The 21,620-nt window shown below is 45.7% G+C and overlaps 1 protein-coding gene across 3 annotated transcripts in view; it reads right to left on the reverse strand.

Moving 5' to 3' along the window:
- Positions 1–19,921, reverse strand: part of NDEL1 (nudE neurodevelopment protein 1 like 1) — a 98,053-nt gene extending 78,132 nt beyond the window's left edge. The window contains exons 1-2 of one of the 3 annotated variants that reach the window (XM_019413478.2): positions 19,795–19,921; positions 3,099–3,150 (exon numbers count right to left, since the gene is read on the reverse strand). The gene's annotated coding sequence lies outside the window, so the exon portion shown is untranslated. Of the gene's footprint in view, positions 1–2,605; positions 2,723–3,098; positions 3,151–11,706; positions 11,742–19,794 lie in introns of those variants that run through there. The other 2 variants (XM_019413477.2, XM_019413480.2) reach the window with 2 other exon arrangements.
- Positions 19,922–21,620: the final 1,699 nt, after the last annotated feature.

Here is a 21,620-nt window from a genome sequence, read left to right on the forward strand (position 1 = left end):
CTAGCATTCAAGGCCTTCCCAAAGCAACTCCAACCCACTTCTACTGTCTACTTCCTACAGTTCACCTAGACCCTCCACTATGTCCCCCAAACAGCCCCCTGCCTCTCTGAGCCTTTTTTTTTTTAATGTTTATTTATTTTGAGAGAGAGAGAGAGAGAAAGAGAAGCAGAGGGAGGAGAGAGAATCCCAAACAGGCTCCACACCATCAGCACAGAGTGTGACACAGGGCTCGATCCCACAAACCGCGACTCCATGACCCGAGCCGAAATCAAGAGTCAGATGCTCAACTGACTGAGCCACCCGGGCACCCCTCTCTGGGCTTTTACTGACTTCCACTGCCCTGCATGTGACTGATGCTCTCTAGACTTGGCCAGCCCACCTTCCTCTCTGCCTTTTGAAGCCTCATTCATATGCCACCTCCTCCAAGAAGCCTTCCCTGAATACCTAAAGCCCCAAAATGAATGCTCCTTCCTCTGAGTTCAAGTAAAACCTCACATAGTTCGCGGGGGACTTACTGAACACAGCTTTTTGGTCATAGAGGTGTCTGAGCTCCCCACAAAGAACCAAAGCTCACCGACCACAGCGACAACATTGATTGTCCTACTATCCCCCAGCAACAGGCATTTAGCAAACACTCAATTCAATGTGCTTTAATTAAAAGTGAAAGAATGAATCAATAGTTTGGTGGCTATAACTCCAAAAGCAAGACCGACAGCACATTCTGGAAAATGCCCCAAATTCTGAGAAGAAAATACATTATACAAAGCTTCACTAATGTATAAAAGACTCAACTTAGGTGATGTCAGGTTACAAAGGAATTGGACTCCAAGTCGTGGGCAATTATGGCTTTTCTGTAGCCCAAATCCTCTTTTTAACTTTTTAATGTTTATTTATATTTGAGAGAGAGAGACACACACACACACAGAGCATGAGCAGGGGAGGGGCAGAGAGAGAGAAGGAGACACAGAATCCGAAGCAGGCTCCAGGCTCTGAGCTGTCAGCACAGAGCCCGACGCGGGGCTCAAACTCAGAAATGGCGAGATCATGACCTGAGCCAAAGTTGGAGGCTTAACCGACTGAGCCCCCCACATGCCCCTGTAGCCCAAATCTTAAACCCAGCCTATAGTACCTACAATTCCCTTAATATGGTTATTAAGAATAACCATAATAATAATAATAGGGGATTTTATTTAAAAATTATACTCTTGGATGTACTCCTCACCTTGAGGTGAGGAGTAGCTTTCTAGAAGGTGGCAAGTCTTTCATTCGTCAGCTCTGAGTGTAGTGGTTGCTCTGTTCTAGGCCTTGGGGATTCAACCACATCTCTCTAAAAAGCACCCCCACCCCCACCCCCATGGAATTTCTATTCTAATGGGGAAGACAGACAATAAGCAAGCAGACAAATTTATTTCTGTCAGATCACGACAGGTGCTGTGAAGAAACATACCCAGGGTGGGAGGACGCGGTGTGGCAGGGGCTGGTCCCTGAGTGAATATAGGGTTTGATGTCACAGGATTGATCGCCTTCCTCCATAAAATTGTCAAGGCCCTTAAGATAAAGGGCTGCTATATAAAATGCAACAGAGATATGAAAATAAAAACATCATAATATATGCAAATGCCTTGAATAGAGAAGTTTATCTTACTTTCTGGCCTAAAGTGGGGCATTCAATAAATATTGGTTGGAGGGGCGCCTGGCTGGTTCAGTTGGTTGGTCCAACACTTGATTTAGGCTCAGGTCATGATCTCACAGTTCGTGAGTTTGAGCCCTGCCTCTGTGCTTGGGATTTTTGTGCCCCTCCCCCTTCAAAATAAACTTAATTTTTAAAAATGTTTTACATAAATAAAAATTGGTTGGATGCATGACTGCTAAGGGGTCTGCAGAATGCCCAGCCTTCAACTAGATAAGTTCCCCCAAGATAAGGGATGGTAACCAGTTCACGTTTGATTCAAAAATGCTCCCTTCTGGTTGGTCCTTGACCCTGGAGCCCGAACAGCCGAGCCCGAGGTAATCCTGTACCACCTTGAAGACAAGAGGAAATTCCTTTGTTGCCTTTCTTGCATCCTCAGTAGCTTCTAGAACACACAGTGCTCGCCAACCACACAAAGCCACCGGGCCTTCCAAACCTCAGCTCTGCTGTCTGAATCTCTGTCCCCTAATTCCAAACTCCAGGCGTCTGTGAGTCCACGGAAAGACAGGGATTGGGTATGATGACTTTGCTATGGTTTAGGTTCCAAACTCCCTTGCTGCTCCTTCCCTTTCCACTGTGTCTAAGAATGCCGCCTGCTTCCGGCCGGAGGACCACATGTCTCCAGGGCCCCCCACCCTCCGCAGGCCTCCGGGCTGGCTTGCTAAGAAGTGGCCCCGTGCAGGTGAGAAAGAGGACAATTCAGGTTGAGGTTGAAACAGGCCTTCCTGTCAGAGTCCAGCTCTGGTGCCTGGAGGGAAAGGGCCCTCGTCCTTATCCGGGGTGGGGTAAACTGAGGCTTGAAGAGTCTTTGCTTAGCCTCCCTCACCCTTCCCCCCCCCATTAATAGAACCTGATATCCTGCCACACTCCCATGAATCTCTTGGAACTGCCCCAATTTCTTCCCCAGCAACCTACCTGAATGGCGGACTTCCTCCCATTCTGGAACCATCTAGAGCCTCCTGGTTTTCCTGGCTTCAGAGCCTCCCCCCGCCATCCAAGCCTCTGTCTTCACTGTCAGCCCCGGCTCCCACCCAGCCCTTTGTGTCACTACCCACACCCCAGAGCGCCAGCTGCCTACACAGAGAAGGATAGTACCACACTCTTAATTGCTAGCTTGGGTAACACCTAGCAACCCCAAGGGCTGTTGACATCACACCTACATAAACAGTGTGACTGTCCCCAGACAGAAGCAATACCTGCTCACATACCTTTACAGAGGCAAAGTGGCGCTGGTTTTGCTCACTCCCAAACCATTCTAATGAAACGACAGGACTTTAAGGAAATGGGAGTGTTTCTTACCAACCTGTGCTGATTGTACCAGGCAATTTCAGCCAAAACCCATTCCCAGGGAAGCCAGTGAGTCAAAGTTACCCAGACGGGATGGAATGGCCATTCAATAAATACTTACCGAGTGCCTGTCCTGTTCTGGGCTCCAGGAATAGAGCAGGTCATGAAACAAGCTTACAGAAAAGAAAGGAAACAGAAAAGAGACATTAGCATGTCGGGGTAGTGAGAGATACTGAGAAGAAACGAATAGGCTAGAACTTTTCAGTGTTTTCATATTTAGGGTGGCATTTAGGGCGACACCTGGCACGGAGCAGGCACTCAACATTTGCTGAATGGAGAAATAACCTTGCAACGAATGTTCTTAAGTTCTAACATATTTTCATTGCTCTCTGCTGCTGAGCAGTTCCCCTTTTTTCTTCCTTTTTGTCGAAGCAGTTTTGCCATTTAGAACTCCGATAAAGAACTCTACCATAAAAAAAAAAAAGAGTAACAAGCAGCAGTTGACAAAATTTAAAAATTCAGGCAGCTAACACACATACCGTATTTCCACCTTGCTCCTAATCAAACACATTCCAAGTAGAACAGCGTGTGTACAAGCAGGGGAGGGGCAGAGAGAGCAGGGGACAGAGGATCCACAGAGGGCTCTGCGCTGACAGCCCCACGCGGGGCTCAAACCCACCAACTGTGAGATCATGACCTGAGCTGAAGTCGGACACTTAACGGACTGAACCACCCAGACACTTTTCGGTACTTTTGAACCAAAAGTAATTAAATGTATATTTTTTATTAAAAAAAAAAAAAAGAATGCATCCAAACTCAAAGCAAGATAATTTCCTCGAAATTCCTTGCAAATGATTTTCTTAAGTCTGTGGCTTTTAGGACCTTTTTAAACTCCAGCCTTGAAGCCAAGCCACTCTCTCAGATACAAGAGTCAACGTGGAGTAAGTTTCAACAGGAAGGCTCCCACTTGCGTGGCACAGGTCACAAGAATTAATTTCTTCTGCTAGGGCTCCCTAATTAGCCCCGTCTGATGGGGTTCCCTCCCGTAAACATAAGTTCTGCAGAAGTCTAGTTTCTACCCTACAATCTTTTCTTGAACAAAATTGTTTAATGTTTATTTATTTTTGAGAAAGAAAGAGACAGAGCATGAGCAGGGGAGGGGCGGAGAGAGAGGGAGGCACAGAATCCAAAGCAGGCTCCAGGCTCTGAGATGTCAGCTTAGAGCCTGACGCAGGGCTTGAACCCACCAACCACGAGATCATGACCTGAGCCAAAGTCAGATGCTTAACCCACCGAGCTCCCCAGGCGCCCCTCAACCCTACAATCTTTTCAGCTTCATGTCTTCGAAACACCTGTTAACTGACGACGTAATGATATTTGGGATTTTGAATGGTAGAACTATCTTGGAGGTCAACTATCGCTAACTTGGAATATCAGGGTTGCTTTTCTGCAGCTCACGTATCTGGAGGCCACTGTCTCAATAAAGGGGAACAATACCCTGACCGTTGACGGTTATACCCTAACCTGAGTCCATGGGATCTCGGAGGACATTTCACACTAGCCCTTGTCGATTCCTACTCAGTATAATACGGGAACAGGTCCCCATGTCCACTTTGAAAATTACAAAAGGGGGGTTTTGTGGGTTTTGAGGCGCTGTGACAGCAAGAGGCCCAGACAAATGCAAAAGGTGGTCAAAGGGTGGCAGGACCCACCCCCCACCCCCAGCCAGAGGGGAGGCCCCGCCCCTCCTCAGGGCTCCCCACCCTGGTGTGAGAGCCCAGTCAGCCTCTGCCTGGAGCCCTTCCCAACCACCGCCTTAGGAATTCAGGAACGTATTCCTCTTGGCCAAATCAGCCCCATCACATTTGATTTTGCTCATTACTTCCCTTCTCGGAGCCTCAGTTTCTTCCTCTGTAAAACGAGCAGGTTGAACCCGATGATACTTGCTGTCAGTGCCTGAGAGTCAGGATGGAGGTCCCAAGCACCCTCTCTGGGGGACCTGAGGTCTCTGCCTCTCCTGGCCAGTCTGCCCTACAGTCATTCCTAGGTCAGTGGGGGCAGGTCGTATTCTTGTCACGCTCCGCTCCTTTGCGATGCCCTGGGGAGTCCCTGAACTTGCCGAAAGAACTATCTAAAGTCTGGTGTTTTCGTCTCCTGTGGCCGCTGCCACTAATTACCACAAGCCTTCTGTGGCTTAAAACAACACAAGTGCGTGTGCTCTCCTACAGTTCTTGCCCAAAATGGGACCTACAGGAGGCAATCAACGTGTCAACGTGTCGGCAGGGGCTGGTTCCTGCTGGAGGCTCCAGGGGAGCATGGGTTCTGGCCACTCCCAGCTTCTAGAGACCTCAGGGCTTCTGAGCTCTTGACCGTCTCCTCCAGCAGCTGTTTCTGGTGTCACATTGTCTGATTTTGCCACACACACACACACACACACACACACACACACACACACACACACACGGCTTGCTCTCCTGAGGACTCTTTCCATTCTGTGTGACCCACCCAGATATCCCAGAATAATCTCCCTTTTCAAAAGCCTTACCCACATCTGCAAGGCCCTTTTCGCCCTAGAAGGTAACACAGTCACGGGCTCTGGAGGTTAAGGATGTGGACAGCTTTGGGGCACTGTTTTTCTAGCTGCCACAAACCATGTTCTCTGACTTCGGCTCGGGTCATGATCTCACGGTTCGTGAGTTCGAGCCCCGCGTCGGGCTCTGTGCTGACAGCTCAGAGCCTGGAGCCCGCCTCCGATTCTGTGTCTCCCTCCCCCTCTCTGCCCCTCCCCTGCTTGTGCTCTCTCTCTCTTTCTCTCTCTCCCTCAAAAATAAACATTAAAAAAATTAAAAATAAAAAAATAAGATAAAATACCAAGTGTCTGTGTCTGTACCATATAACATCACTTTGCAGGCCACCAGTCGTACAAAGCCCACCCGTCGGGGGACAAAAATAGAATCCGGCCTGCTGGCTTTACAGAAGAGGGTGATTTGTCCAAGAGCGCACAGCAGCAAAGAGCAAAATTTCAGCAACACCCACAACCTCTCTCCCCCGTCTCCATGCTCATTAATCACAACTTGAAAGCATGTCAACGTTTTCCGAATAGCACTCCCACATTGGTGATTCATATCGTCTAATACTCAGGTCCCCTTCGGTTACACTCCTGGGTATTTTATATTTAGAAAGTGGAGCGTCCTATGGCTTCCCCTGTCGACCAACATTCCTGGCATCCTATTCATCTGTGTTAAACAGCTGCGTGTTAACTTGGTGCACATTTGGACAGCACCCAAGGGCCGAGGAAGAATGAGCTGAAAATGGAGGTCAGTGGCCAGTGGTGACCTTGGACTGCGCTCCCTGGAGTCTGTCCCAGCTGCAGGCTGGACCTCAAAAACCACTTTAGAGAAGACAGCATTGCTTTCCATACGCACAGCGTGGGATGATATAATTACTCTCCTCTTACATAACAATCGGCGTGCAAGAAACAATAAAAATAGCTTTCATTTATTGGATACTCGGTATGGGACAGGCCCTGTGATAAGTACCCGCCAAACATCCATTCACAGCAACTCTGTGAAGTAGCTCTTCGTGTCCCCACTCTACAGATGAGAAAACCAAGTCTCAGAGAAGTTAAGCAACTTGTCCGGATCACAGGGCAGGCATGACAAAGTCTGTATTCATAGAGCCTCTGAAGACACGAGAGAACGAAGAAATCCACCTGAGATGAGGAGGAAGAGTGGAGAACCAAAAAGGCTGGGCAACCTGCCCGAGGACACACAGCTAACAGGGAACCTGCTTAGGATTCCCTCTCTCTCTCCCCCACTCAACGCGCACTCTGTCTCTAAAATAAAATAATAAAATAAAATAAAATAAAATAAAATAAAATAAAATAAAATTCCTCCCAAAATAAAATAAAAATATATCCACACAATGGAATATCATGTTACCACTAACGATGACGTCATAGAACAACATATCATAATATGAGGACAAATTAGGATTAGTAAGTCAAAAGCATGACTACAAATTAAGATGACTCTGCTTTTATTTTTGTAAGTACATGGCTATAGAAAAATTGATTTATATTTTCTTTTTTGCGCATACCTGTAATTTCCAAATTTTCTACAGCAAATACAGATTACTTTCTTAATCCAAGGAAGGGAAAAATACCATTAAAAATTAGAATAACAATGAGATATAACTTTCTGCTAATCAGATTAGAAAACTGTAAAAGAAATGATAATGTGGGAGCCCGGGTGGCTCAGTCTGTGAAGCATCCAACTTCGGCTCAGGTCATGATCTCACAGTTTGTGGGTTCGAGCCCCGTGTCAGGTTCTGTGCTGACAGCTCGGAGCCCGGAGCCTGCTTCGGATTCTGTGTCTCCCTCTCTCTCTGCCCCTCCCCAACTTGTACTCGCTCACTCTCTCAAAAATAAAATAAACTTTAAAAAAATGTTTAAAAAAATAATAATAAGATAAAATAAATGATAATACTCAGTGCTGCTAACAGTATGAGAAAGCCAGGGTGCCTGAGTGGGCTCAGTCAGTTGAGTGTCTAGCTCTTGATTTCAGCTCAGGTCATGATCCCAGTGTCGTGGGATCAAGCCCCACATGGGGCTAAGATTCTTTCTCTCTGTCTCCCTCTTCCCCTCACCCCCACTCATGTGTGCTGTCTCTCAAATACAAAAAAAAAAAGTATGAGAAAGCCAATGCTCTTGTACAACACTGGTCAGAGTGCAAATATAACTATCACAGTTACCAGGATGGATTGAATACTTGTATCTTTACTTCCTCTTGAAACACCACAACAAAGACAGGACAAGAATCCTAAAAGGCAGAAATCCACCAGGACAGCAGGACAGTGCACAGAAGAGAAGACAACGGTGGACCCAAGATGTTACCAGAATCTGGGGAGATGGAAGGTAGATTGGTGAGTGGTAGCCGTTGGAGTGGATCAGAGAAGTCTGGAAACTGAATGCCAACCAGAAGCAAGCAGTGTTGTGCCTCTGTCCTACCGACAGGCTCAAGAATTGGAGGTGACAGCTTATGTCAGAAGGTGGTGTGGGGTGGGGCTAAAAACAGGAAGATCTGTTGAAAGTACAGCGTGTTTACAAAACACTCAGAGGCTGATTTCACAGCCCAGGCAATTGATAAGCCAAGGTATTTATCTTTCCCACCCTAGTAGGAGGAGGACATTTATTCTCTGGAGAAACTAAACCAGAGAAGCTCCAGACCAGAGGGCAAGGCTTAGTCACCATACCACAAGGAGAAGGGAGATAGAGGGAGGGCAGATCCTTCAAAGGCTACATATTGAATGATGAGATCCCAGCTTCCTTCCCCTGACAGCCCCCCAAGAATGCCTACAGCCTAGCTTGTATCCTCCAGGCAGGAGATCAGAGACTCTCTCTCAACAGAACCCAACTGGCTCCAGAGAGGTCTCCCAACCACAGCACCTGGTCTGCCCACCAGATTGCCTCAGGGAGAGGCCCAACAGCCAACAGGATCCTCCACCCAATCCCTCCCCCCACACCCACACGGAGCCTCCAATCAGCTTCTAGTTCCTTGATCATAAAAATGAACATTTAGCAAGGAGCCCGCAAACATTTGAAAAAGCCTCCAATATAAAAGATAGAACAAAATCACACAAAGGAAACAGGAGTAGTAGATACAATGGAGGGAGCAGAGCTAAAACAGAAAAAGAAAATTTATCCTTACCTTTAATGTTTATTTATTTTTGAGAGAGAGAGAGAGAGAGGCAGAGAGAGAGAGAGGGAGAGACAGAATCCAAAGCAGGTTCCAGGCTCTGAGCTGTCAGCACAGAGCCCAATGTGGGGCTTGAACCCACCAACTGTGAGATCATGACCTGAGCCAAAGTTGGATGCTTAACTGACGGAGACACCCCAGAACCCCAAAAAAGAAAGACTTTAATATCTTCAGAGAAATAAAGATATCATCACATCCATAAAACAAGAACGTGGTGCTACAAAAAAGGAGCAAGACAAGAACCTTTTTTTTTAAATGAGGGTTGAGATTAAAATATGCAGTTTAAAAAAAGATGGCAACAGAGATGATCTGATGTGTCTGTTCCTAATGAGAAAATGTAAAAGCCCTGTTGGAGGGGAATCAGTGATACATACGTAAAAACTAAGAAAACAAAAAACTGAAGCAACCGTCAACTCCAGGGGGGAGAAATTAAACAAAAGGAAGGAAATAGTAACAATAAACTAGATAGCTCTGAGAACAATACTTACAGAGTTATAGCATAACATACTTCTATAATGTAAACTGAACACTGACTTAACCAAAATTTGTGATATAACCATACCAGGAAGATGTGGGAGCAATGATATAGATAGGGTGATGTATCCTTACCTTTCGTAATAAGTAAATAAATAATGACTACAGTAGAAAAAAAGAACAGCCATACAACCACTTTAGAAACAACAAAAATAATTGCTAGTGTTTATGTCTGGTAGGGAGAACTTGGGAGTGGGAAGATGAGACAGGGAAATGCTATTTTTTTTTTATTGTGCGGCTTTAATAAAAAAAATTTAAATAAATAAAAAGTATGACATTTATTAGAGGAATTTGGATGAATGAATTAAGACTAAATATATGCATAACCTTTCATCCAGCAGTCAATTTGTAAGAATTTATACTAAGGAAATAATAGGGCTAATATGCAAAGATGTATGCTCAATGGTGGTTACTAGAGAATTATTTCTTATTATACCAATAAAGAGGAAATAGCCTAAACATCCATTGGTAGAGACTGAGTTAATAAATTATGGTATGTCCACACACTGGAATACTACACGGCTGTTAAGAAAGACAAGCTAGAGGGGCGCCCGGGTGGCTCAGGTGGTTAAGTGTCTGACTCCTGATTTCGGCTCAGGTCATGGGTTCCTGGGATAGAGCCATGCATCAGTCTCTGTGCTGACAGCACAGAACCTACTTGGGATTCTCTCTCTCCCTCATTATCTCTCCCTTCCCACATACACACTCTGTCTTACTCGTTCAAAATAATTAAATAAACATTAAAAAAAGACAGACAAGATAGATATTTATAAACTAACATGAGGGGTACCTGGGTGGCTCAGTCGGTTGAGCATCCGAATTTGGCTCAAGTCATGATCTCGTGGCTTGTGGGTTCGAGCCCAGCATCAGGCTCTGTGCTGACAGCTCAGAGCCTGGAGCCTGTTTCAGATTCTGTGTCTCCCAGTCCCTCTCTGCCCCTCTCTGACTCTAGTGCTCTGTCTCCGTCTGTCTTTCAAAACTAAATAAATGTTAAAAAAAAAAAATTTTTTTTAAACTAACATGAGATGATACTCAAGTGATATTATTAAAGGAGAAAAGGTTAAAGGACAGTAAGTAGAGTTGGACATAAGAAATATTTATTGTAGAAGTCTAGTTAATTTCCAGAATATAGAATATAAGAACTCCTATAACTCATCAACAACAACAACAACAACAACTCAATTGAGAACTGTGTGAAAGGGGTGCCTGGGTGGCTCAGTTGGTTGAGTGTCCAACTTCAGCTCAGGTCATGGGTTAGTGGGTTTGAGCCCCTGCATCAGGCTCTGTACTGACAGCTCACAGCCTGAAGCCAGCTTTGGATTCTTTGTCTCCCTCTCTCTCTGCCCCTCCCCTGCTTGCATTCTCTTTCTCTCAAGAATAAACATTAAAATTGTTTTTTAATTTTTTTTAGTCTAGAAATCTATACGCCAAAAATGTCCATAGTCATCTTTGGGGATGGAATCATGCAAAAACTTTCACTTTCTCTGTATTATTGGGGTTTATAGCAACTATCATACCAGTTTAAAAAAAAAAAAAAGGTCTAGCTCCATTTAGAAAATGAAATAAAAGTAGGGGCATCTGGGTGGCTCAGTCGGTAAAGTGTCTGACTTGTGATTTCTGCTCAGGTCATGATCCCATGATTCGTGGGTTTGAGCCCCAAGTCGGGCTCTGTGCTGTGCTGACAACATGTAGCCTGCTTTGGATTCTCTCTCTCTCTCTCTCTCTCTCTCTCTCTCTCTCTCTCTCTCACTTTCCCCTGCTTGCACTCTCTTTCATAATAAATAAATAAACTTTAAAATTAAAAAAAAAAAAACGACCTAAAAGTAACCTCATGTCCTGAAGGATATCATCTTACAGTTTACAAAACACTTTCGTCATCATCGTCCTGCTTCAGCATCACAGAAATCCCACAAAATAGAGACACCGTGTCATTCCGTAGACAAGAAAACAGGCTCATGGGCTCAGAGAAATCTACCCATGAGTGAGACAAGGAGCCAGGATTCGTGGCAATCTCCTAACTTGGTCAGCTCAGTGTGATTTTTAAGCATCACAGGGACCGTGTCTCAGTCAGTCCCAGACAAACCTGTCTGAACCCCGGAAACTCTCTCTGCACCCCAGGAAGAAGCTACCTGGGCAGCCCAGGAAATAGAAAAACAAATCAAGGGATCTTGGGGAGACGTGGACAGGCAGTGTGGTTTCAGGAAGCCACCCAAGCAAAACTCTCTCGCGTCACGGCCAGAGAAATAACCAGCTTCACATACTGACCTCAGCCTTTGACAGCTCCCCGCCCCCCAAACATGGACAAAGAGGGTCCTCAGACCATCAGGACCCCTCGGCCCTGGTGTCTCTCGGGTCCACCCTCGCCTGGCCCAGAACTTCTCCGATCACACTCTCCCACCCCGCCTCGCGCGCCCTACCCTCCCAGTAGCAGGACGGTACCTGGTCCTGTGTCCCAGGGCTCACCGATCAGACCAAGAGCAGCACGCTGGGGGGGGGGGGGGGGGGGGTGCGGCTGGACCCGCTGAAACAAAGCGGAAGTCAACAGGAAGCGTGAGAATCACCTTTTGACAGAGGCACACGGGCACAGGAAGTGGGTTGTGGCCTGAAGGCTGGGGCCTGGCCTCTGGAAGTGAGGCGACCCTTCCACCTTCCCTGGCCTCTGAGGAAGGGGAGAGAGAGATCAAGCCTCACTTACCTCCCCGGCCACACTTTTTCACGGCTCCCCAGTTTCACTACACACGCATGCACGCCCCCGTCCCCGTGTTTGGACGGGACCGGAAGGGCAGGGGAAAGGCTGGCACTCACGAAGGACGGGAGACGCACAGAACACGGGAGAGGGTGAAGTCAGACTTGGGGGTCGGAGTCTCACTTTCCCCATCCACGAAATGGGGGTGATTCCAGGGCTGGCCTCACAGGTCATGTGTGCAGCGGGCTTCACGTATGTCCCCCTGGAGTCCCTTCAGTGGGTGCTGGTGTCCTTCCTCCTCTCTGTCTCTCCAGACCTGCCCCCACTCCTCAATCAGGACCAGATCAGACCACCCCTGGTCTGGGGACTCACCCTGAATGCTGCCTGCAGGCCTCACGTATCATTTAGTCGCACCATATGGGAGAAGCACTTTTTTTTTTAATTGTTTATGTATTTGTTTTGAGACAGAGAGAGAGAGAGCAGGGGAGGGGCAGAGAGACAGAGCATCCCAAGTGGGCTCTGTGCTGTCAGCGCAGAGCCCAACACGGGGCTCAGTCTCGCAAACCGTGGTATCATGACCTGAGCCAAAATCGAGAATCGGATGCTCAACCGAATGAGCCACCCAGATGCCCCTCTGCATCATTTTTAAGAATCGCTACTGAGGCCCTATACTGACCATTCCTTTCCCGGGGTGATGTGTGACCTCCCCGGGGTCACCCAGTGAGCGTAGAGGCTGCACGGATCTGTCTCTGTATCCCCAGGAACATTCAGCAGAACGCTAGAAGTTAATCCATAAGTGTCGCGAATCTTCCAGATGCTATGGAAACAACACCGTATTTAAAGTGCGCAGGCAAACTCAGGAGCCTGGGCTGAGGACCCCACACCAGTGGGCAGGAGGCTGTGGCAAAGCCCTACATGAGGGCAGGACCAGGGTAAGCCTTGGCTCCTCTTAGCGCCTCTCTCACAACCCCCGAAAGCCCTAAAGATGTGAAATGGGGCAATAAACCAAAGCTTGATGTGCCAGGAAGTCTAGCTCCTACCCACCCTATCCATTTCCAGAAGGATCCCTGCTGAGCCCGAAGTAATGCTCAAATCCCCCTCAAAAGCAATTCTTAGGCTTGTCACCAGATCAGGAGACCAGCCCTCCTCCCAGCTCTCTGTCCCCACCTCCCAAAACTCCTTCTTTTCAGATGATGACACCTTCTTCAAGATTACCCCCTCCCATGTACCACTCCCCAGGGTGCCCACCTAGCTTATTCTTTTTTTTAAGTTTATTTATCTTTGAGAGGGAAAGAGAGACAAAGCAGGAGCAGGGGAGGGGCAGAGAGATAAGGAGACACAGAATCTGAAGAAGGCTCCAGGCTCAGAGCAAGTGTTCAGCACAGAGCCCGACGTGGGGCTCGAACCCATGAACCGTGAGATCATGACCTGAGCCAAAGTCGGTCACTTAACCAACTGAGCCACCCAGGCGCCCCTCTTCCCATTTTTTTAAGTTGCTATTTTTAAACAATCTCTCCGCCCAACATGGGACTTGAACTTCCAACCCTGAGATCAAGAGTTGCATGCTCTTCCGGCTGAGCCAGCCAAGCACCCCTCTTCCCATTGTACAGACGAGGAAACTGAGACCCAAAGAGGCCACACAGCTTGCCTAAGGTCACACAGTGAGTGGACTCACACTCAAACTTGCGTTGCAGACATTTCAATGACATTTCATTCTAGGAGGCTGTAAACTCTGAGGACAGAGCCAAGGTTTGCTCCTCTCCCGCCTCCCACGTGGCACAGAAATGGGACCTTGCAGGCAGTGTGTTCAAAACGTTAAAACTACTGAACATGAGTCATCGCCAGGGAGCTGGTTAGAAATGCAGGACCTCGGGTCCCGGGCCAGCCCTACTGAATCAAAACTCATGGGGTGCCTGGCTGGCTCAGTTACTAGAGCATGAAACTCTCTTCAGGGTGTAAGTTTGAGCCCCACTTTGGGGGTAGAGATTACTTAAAAATAAAATCTTAGGGGGCGCCTGGGTGGCTCCGTTGGTTGGGCATCCGACTTCGGCTCAGGTCACGATCTCGTGGTTCGTGAGTTCGAGGCCCCCATCGGGCACTGTGCTGACAGCTCAGAGCCTGGAGCCTGCTTCAGAGTCTGTGTCTCCCTCTCTCTCTGCCCACCCCCCCATGCTTTCTCTCTCTCTCTCTCTCTCTCAAAAATAAACATTTAAAAAAATAAAAATATTTTGGGATGAGCACTGGGTGCTGTATGGAAACCAATTTGATGATAAATTTGATATTTAAAAGATAATAAAATAAAATAAATTTTTTAAGAAAAAATAAATAAAAATAAAACAAATAAAATCTTAAATTAAAAAAAAAAAAACTTGTATTTTCACAAGGGAACCAGTTAGTTGGTTTATCAAAGTTTTCAACCCACAGCGCTCTAAATTGAATTGAACAGGTGGCACTATACAGCCACAGAGAAAGCAAACATATAGGGGGGAAAAAAACAACACCCTTACAGGGCTCTTGATCTTGGGGGATTCACCGCTGGAGGAAGCACAGAGCCAAAACGTTAGGGCTCAAGGCTCCCCCTGCCTCAGTTTCCACTTCCTAGGTGCTCAAGCAAGATCTTGGCCCTCCAAGTCTGGATGGCAACAACACATCTTTAGAGCGCCACCTGCTGGTTGTGTTTAGGTATTCATGATACGTTTCATCCCCCTCCAGAGAGCCGCAGCTCAGGGTCTGCTGCGGGTTGAGCTGTCTCCGGGATTCTCATCGTCCTTGCCAGCCTGGTTTATTTCTGCTCCTTCTCTGGCCTTCAGCATCCACCATTCACTATTTCTGTTACTGGTCCAGATAACCTGTTCTTCTATAAACGATAATGTGGTACCCCACGCTTGAGTAGTTCCTTGACCTCAATTCAGTTCAGCTCAATAGGCATTTCTTGAGCTCCTATTGGGAGAAAAGTGTATGACTTCAACCAAACATTCCTTATCTCATTAACATTAAAGCAAAGGGTCAAACCAGGCACTTAGTGTTCCAACCAAGGCATAAAGATTTAAAATGGATCCCTACCAGGGGTGCCTGGGTGGCTCAGTCGGTTGGGTGTCCAACTTCAGCTCAGGTCATGATGTCACGGTTCGTGGGTTCAAGCCCCACGTGAGGCTCTGTGCTGACAGCTCAGAGCCTGGAGCCTGCTTTGGATTCTGTGTCTCCCTCTCTCCGCTCATGCTCTGTGTATGTGTGTATGTGTGTATGTGTGTATGTGTGTATGTGTGTATGTGTATGTGTGTATGTGTATGTGTGTGTCTCAAAAATAAGTAAACATTAAAAATTAAAAAAAAAAAACTGATCCCTATCAGAAAGTATTTGCAACATCCACATGGACATATGTCTATTTACGTATACTTACATCCATCTAAAACAAATAAGAAAAGGAAAGCATCCAACTAGAAACCAGCAAAAGGTATAGATAAGTTCATAGCAGAAGAAATACAAATAGGCAAGGGCATTTTTAAGAAACATCTCTACTTCTATTCTTTTAAATTTGATTTTAAAAATTATTCTATTTTCCCCATTAGCTTCATAATTACACATTCTTTTACCATTCCTTTAATGGTTATCAAGAGATTATGTGGGGGAGCCTGGATGGCTCAGTTGGTTGAGCATCCAACTTCCGTTCAGGTCATGATCTCGCGGTCCGTGAGTTTGAGCCCCGCGTCGGGCTCTGTGCTGACAGCTCAGAGCCTGGAGCCTGCTTCGGATTCTGTGTCTCCCTCTCTCTCTGCCCCTCCCCCAGTCACACTCTGCCTCTCTCTCTCTCTCTCCTTCAAAAAATAAAATAAAATAAAATAAAATAAAATAAAATAAAATAAAATAAACATTAAAAAAAATGACTTGTTTAAAAAATTATGTGCCTCTTTGAAATATTAATCTACCATAACTTCTATGTTTACCACTCCCCAGATAGTGCAAGAATCTTACAATTGAGCTCCACCTACCCCCCTCCTGCCTTCTGGTTATTATTGTCAAGTATTTTAATGCTTCACATATTTTTAAACTCTTAAGATATTATTTTTCTATACAGCCAATATTCACGTATATATCCAATGCAGTTACCTTTTGTCATTCATTCATTCCTTCATTCTTTGTCCCCATTGGGAACATTTTCTCTCCCTGGTTTCATTTGTAAACCTCTCTGTTCCACCTTCATTTTTGAAGAATATTTTTCTCTATATAAAATCCTAGATTGGCAGCTATTTCTTTCAGTCATTTAAAGATTATACCATGTAGCCTTTTGCTCACTCCTGAGGCACATAGACCATGTGGCCTTGACTTCCACTGTCTCCTGGATCCCACCATTTATCTTGAAAATGAGCTCTCAGTATTGTTATCACTCCTCTACAAGTAATGTGGCTTTTTTCTCTCAGCCAACTTTTTAAAATTCTCTTTTCTTCTGTTTTCAGAAGTTTGACTACAATGTGCCTATGGGGGGATTTTTTGGTATTTATTTTGCTTGAGGGTTGTTGTTTCCTGAATCTGTGGTTTAATGTCTTTCATTAATATTATAAAATTTGTAATCAGTAACTCTTGAACTACTGCTTCTGAACCAGTCACTCGCTATCCTTTACTTGAATGACTCCAGGGAAATGTATTTAGACCTCTATACCATATTTCATATTTCCTTATTTTCCAACCTTTTCCCCTACTCCATACTTCAGACGATATATTTTCTACTGACCTATCTTTCCATATCCTAATCCTCTCTTCTGTTGTATCTAATCTGCTGTGAAACCCATCTATAGAGTTTTTTATTTCAGTAATAGTATTTTGCAGTTTCAGAATTTCCACTTGGCTCTTTTTAAAAACTATTTGTAGGGGGATGGGCAAAGTGGATGAAGGGGAGTGGGAGGTTCAGGCTTCCAGTTATGAGGTGAATAAGTCACGGGAATAAAAGGCATAGCATAGGGAATATAGACAATGATATTGTACTAGCATCATATGGTAAGAGGCAGTAGCTATACTTGTGCTGAGCATAGCATAACATAACATATAGAAAAGTTGAGTCACTGGGGCGCCTGGGTGGCTTGGTCGGTTAAGCGTCCGACTTCAGCTCAGGTCATGATCTCATGGTCCGTGAGTTCGAGCCCCGCGTCGTGCTCTGTGCTGACAGCTCAGAGCCTGGAGCCTGCTTCCGATTCTGTGTCTCCCTCTCTCTCTGCCCCTCCCCTGTTCATGCTCTGTCTCACTCTGTCTCAAAAATAAATAAACGTTAAAAAAAAAAAAAAGTTGAGTCACTATGCTGTACACCTGAAGTTAATGTAGCATTGAGTGCCAATTATACTCAAATTAAAAACTTTTTCAGTGTCTCTAGTTATTCTTCTATGTTCTTGAATACATTAGAGTCCATTACAATAATAGTAATATCTTTTTCTCCTTTGGATCTGGTTCTATCCTCTGCTTTTCTCTTGGCTTTTGTTTCTATAAGTCTTGTCTCCTAGCTTATCTGTTAATTTTTTTTTAAGTAGGTTTTACACCCAGCACAGAGCCCAACATGGGGCTTGAACTCACAACCCTGAAGTTGAGACCAGAGCTGAGATCAAGAGTTGGGTGCTTAACCAACTGAGTCCAGCCAGGTGCACACACATACTCCTCCCCCTGCTCCTCATTAATTTTTGTTATATGCTGAATGCTGGGTAGAATGAAAAATTGTAGAGGCTCCACAGGATGTTATTTTTCCAGAAGATATATAAATTCTGGTTGACGTTCTTCCAGGCAGTTAGAGTAGGGTCAAATCATATGATCCAATCAGGACTGAGACTACCAGGCTTTGTATGGGCTGGCCCATGTCTGGATTGTCCTTACTCCTAGGTCATAGCCCCGCAGGAGTCTCAACTGAAACCCTAGAGGATTGACCAGATTCTTCTTTCTTGCCAGATCCTGAATTCCAATTTGAGGCCACCATTTTCTGCTCAGCCTCAAGGCCTCCCAAGCACATCAGCAAATTCCTTAAGGAATTTCTTTAAGGAAAGCAGTGGAGAAGATGCCCCTTACCTCAAAGTGGTTTCTTTCTCTACAGGATCCTGGTTACTTAAGTTCTGCCCATGTTAGCTACTCTCTGAAGCCTTAAAACAGCTGTGCATGCGAATGTGAGTGGGTGTGGGTACTTATGTGTGTGACCTAATTTTTACATTGTTCTCTAAAGAAATCCTAGTCTGATACAAGCCACCGTGTCTTGACCAGAGGCAAAACTCAACAGGGATACATTTTTTTTCAAGGATAACTCGGACTCTTCTGTGGAAAACAGACCATAGGGGGCCAGGTGAGGGAGGAGAGGGGAAGGAAGAAGGAAAGTTAAAAGGCTATCTTGAATTCCAAACAAGTTGCTGATAGTGTCTTCAGCTAGGATATTGACAGTGATCACAGAAGTGGAAGATTTCAAGACTTTTTTTTTTTTTTTTTTGGTAAAGATAAAGTTTTAATTATACCAAGGTGAGGTGAGTTTAGGGTGACAAGAGGCAATCCCACATGCTGCTGGAGGGAGTCTAAACTGGTACAACATTTTAAAAAAATATTTACTTACTTTGAGACAGAAAAGTAAGAGTGGGGGAGGGGCAGAGAGAGAGAGGGAGAGAGAGAATCCCAAGCAGGCTCTGAGCCATCAGCACAGAGCCCAATGCAGGGCTTGGTCCCACTAACCAAGAGATCACGAACTGAGTTAAGCCACCCAGGCAGCCCTAAACTGGTATAACATTTATGAAAGGACATATGACAATATTTATCACAAGTATTTAAAATTACATTATACTCTGACTCATCAGTTCCGTTTCAAATAATTATTTTAAGGAAGTAACACCAAGATTTTGCAAATTAAAATGGTGCAGAGACTTTTTATACTAGGAGAGAATTGGAAACAACTTAAATGTCAATTAATACATTAAATAAATGACTACATCTATTAAAAACAAGGGCATAGGGGTGCCTGGGTGGCTCAGTCAGCTGAGCATCCAACTCTTGATTTCAGCTCAGGTCATGATCTCAGGGTCATGGGATGGAGACCCACCTTGGTCATCATGCTGGGTGTGGAGCCTGCTTAAGATTCTCTCTCTTGGGGCGCCTGGGTGGCTCAGTCGGTTGAGCGCCAACTTCAGCTCAGGTCACGATCTCGCGGTCCGTGAGTTCGAGCCCCGCCTCGGGCGCCTGTGCTGACAGCTCAGAGCCCGGAGCCTGTTTCAGATTCTGTGTCTCCCTCTCTCTGACCCTCCCCCATTCATGCTCTGTCTCTCTCTGTCTCAAAAATAAATAAACGTTAAAAAAAGATTCTCTCTCTTTCCCTTTGCCTCTGCCCTTCCCTTCCCCTGCTCCATCTCTTCTAATAAATAAATAAATAAATAAATAAATAAATAAATAAATACGGGTATAAAAGAATGTTTACTGGGGACCACAAGCTAACACTAAAAAAAAAAAAAAAAAAAATCAGGCCCTAAAAGTATTTATACAATGCAATCTCACTTATTATCTTACTATAATTATACATTATATAATACATCATTACCTTAACATAACATATATGGTATATATATATATATATATATATGTATATATATATACATATATATATATATATATATTTTTTTTTTTATTATACATAAATAGGCTGGAAGAATAAACACCAAAATATTTATGGTGGCTATCCGGACAGGTGTTGCAGAGCTTATGTTTTTCTTCTTCATGTGCCTTTTATGAATTTTCTACATTTTTCCCCCCAACAGTAGTTCTATTTTTATAATCAGAAAAAAATATACTTTTTTTTTTTTTTTCACTCCCGACTCTGTCCCTGACTCTAGCCTTACCTGTCTCAAGCGCTGAGGGCTCTCAAATGTCAGGGAGGCTTTCAGTTCTGGGATGAAAGGCTCATTTCCAGCTCTCTTTCCCCTGAAGCTGCCAGAGCCCCCAGAAGGTGGGAAGAAGTTTCCCTTCCACTCAGGGCCCTGAGATCAAACTTCTGTCCCCGCTTCTTTAGCCTCCCTGCCGGCACCTGTCCCAGAGCGCGCCTGCGCACCGGGGGCTGGCGACAGGCAAGGGCGTTCTGCGAGTTTCACCATCGCGAGAGGCAGTGGGGCGGGAGCGCACGCAGGTCAGGGGCGCTGCAGGTGCGCAGCTCCGCGCTGGGGCGTTCCTGCTCGCCTCGCCCGCTGCCCCACCCCTGCTTCTCTCCCTCCGCCCCAGAGTCCGCACCCACCACCCCGATTCTTGCCAGTTTCATCCTCACGTACGTCCAAGCTCTGTGCCTCCTTCTCTTAGGATTCTTTTAGTTGATCCTACTCTGGCTTCAGGACCAAAGGGCTCTCAAGCATTTAAACCCAGCCTTGAGCCCAGCCTGAGGTGGCTTCTTTCCTGCTGTGAGATCCCAGGCCTCTGTCCCCCACCTCCCAGGCCACCATCCCTTATTCTCACGTCCCAAGTCAGCGCGTCAAGGTCTGTGTGCACCATTTCAGGCGGACTGCAAAGCGAGCCTTTCTTCCGCCCCCCCTCCCCCAATTCCCAGTATGTATTAAACGTGCTGTTTATTAGAAGTATAATTAGGGGCGCCTGGCTGGCTCAGTGGGTAGAGCATGGGACTCTTGATCTTGGTGTCGCCAGTTTGAGCCTGACTTTGGGAGTAGAGATTACTTTATTTAAAGAAAATATTTTTAATATAATTTATTGTCAAATTGGCTAACATACAGTGTGAACAGTGTGCTCTTGGTTTTGGGGGTAGTTTCCCGTGGTTCCTTGCTTACATACAACACCCAGTTCTCATCCCGACGAGTGCCCTCCTCAATGTCCATCACCCATTTTCCCCTGGTAGATTACTTAAAAAAAATAAAATATGTATTTAAAAATATACTTTTTAATATTTTGTATATATTAAATATATATTTATATGTATATTTTATATATTAAAATGTGATTCCATTTATTTTTTCAAGACAAATCAAGTAAACAGTTGTACGTGTGTGGCACTCTGACATGGCAAAAAATACCAGGACAAATGGGCTAGATAATGGCACATTCCTCCACAAGTCCCTCCCCCTTGCCCAGACCATCTTCCCTCCTTCCCTTCCCAGACTCAGCTCCTGCAGAATCTGCCTAAGATCATGCTTTTTCAAAGACAACACTGGTGAACGTCGGCGACAAAAGTATGGCTCTGACCCCGCGGTGGCCTCGTTGAGCTTCTCGCTCCATTAGGACTCTGAGGAGGGAACTCTGATGTGGCTCCCAAAGGAGTTTCGAATAGAAAGATGAACGACCGTGTTTCCCGAGCTTCCCTTGCCCCAGCCCCCAGCCCCACACACTTGAGCTAGGGGCTTGTGAAGGTAGATTTGTTCATTTAACAAACATTGATTTGCTGGGCTCTGATGATACCGGACCCCGTGCTACAGAGGTGAGTCATCACCTCCTCCTTCAAGGTCTTAAAAGATGGAGATGGGGGGGGGGGGGGTGGGCGTCTGAGTGGCTCAGTCAGTTGAGCATCCGACTTCGACTCAGGTCATGATCTCGTGGTTCATGAGTTCGAGCCCCGCGTCGGGCTCTGGACTGACAGCTCAGATCCTGGAGCCCGCCTCAGATTCTGTGTCTCCCTCTGTCTGCCCCTCCGCTGCTTGCACTCTGTCTCTCACATTGTCTCAAAAATAAA

Source organism: Panthera pardus, unplaced genomic scaffold, assembly GCF_024362965.1.
Source record: "Panthera pardus isolate Hobbes unplaced genomic scaffold, ASM2436296v1 HiC_scaffold_3, whole genome shotgun sequence".
Lineage (NCBI taxonomy): Eukaryota > Metazoa > Chordata > Mammalia > Carnivora > Felidae > Panthera > Panthera pardus.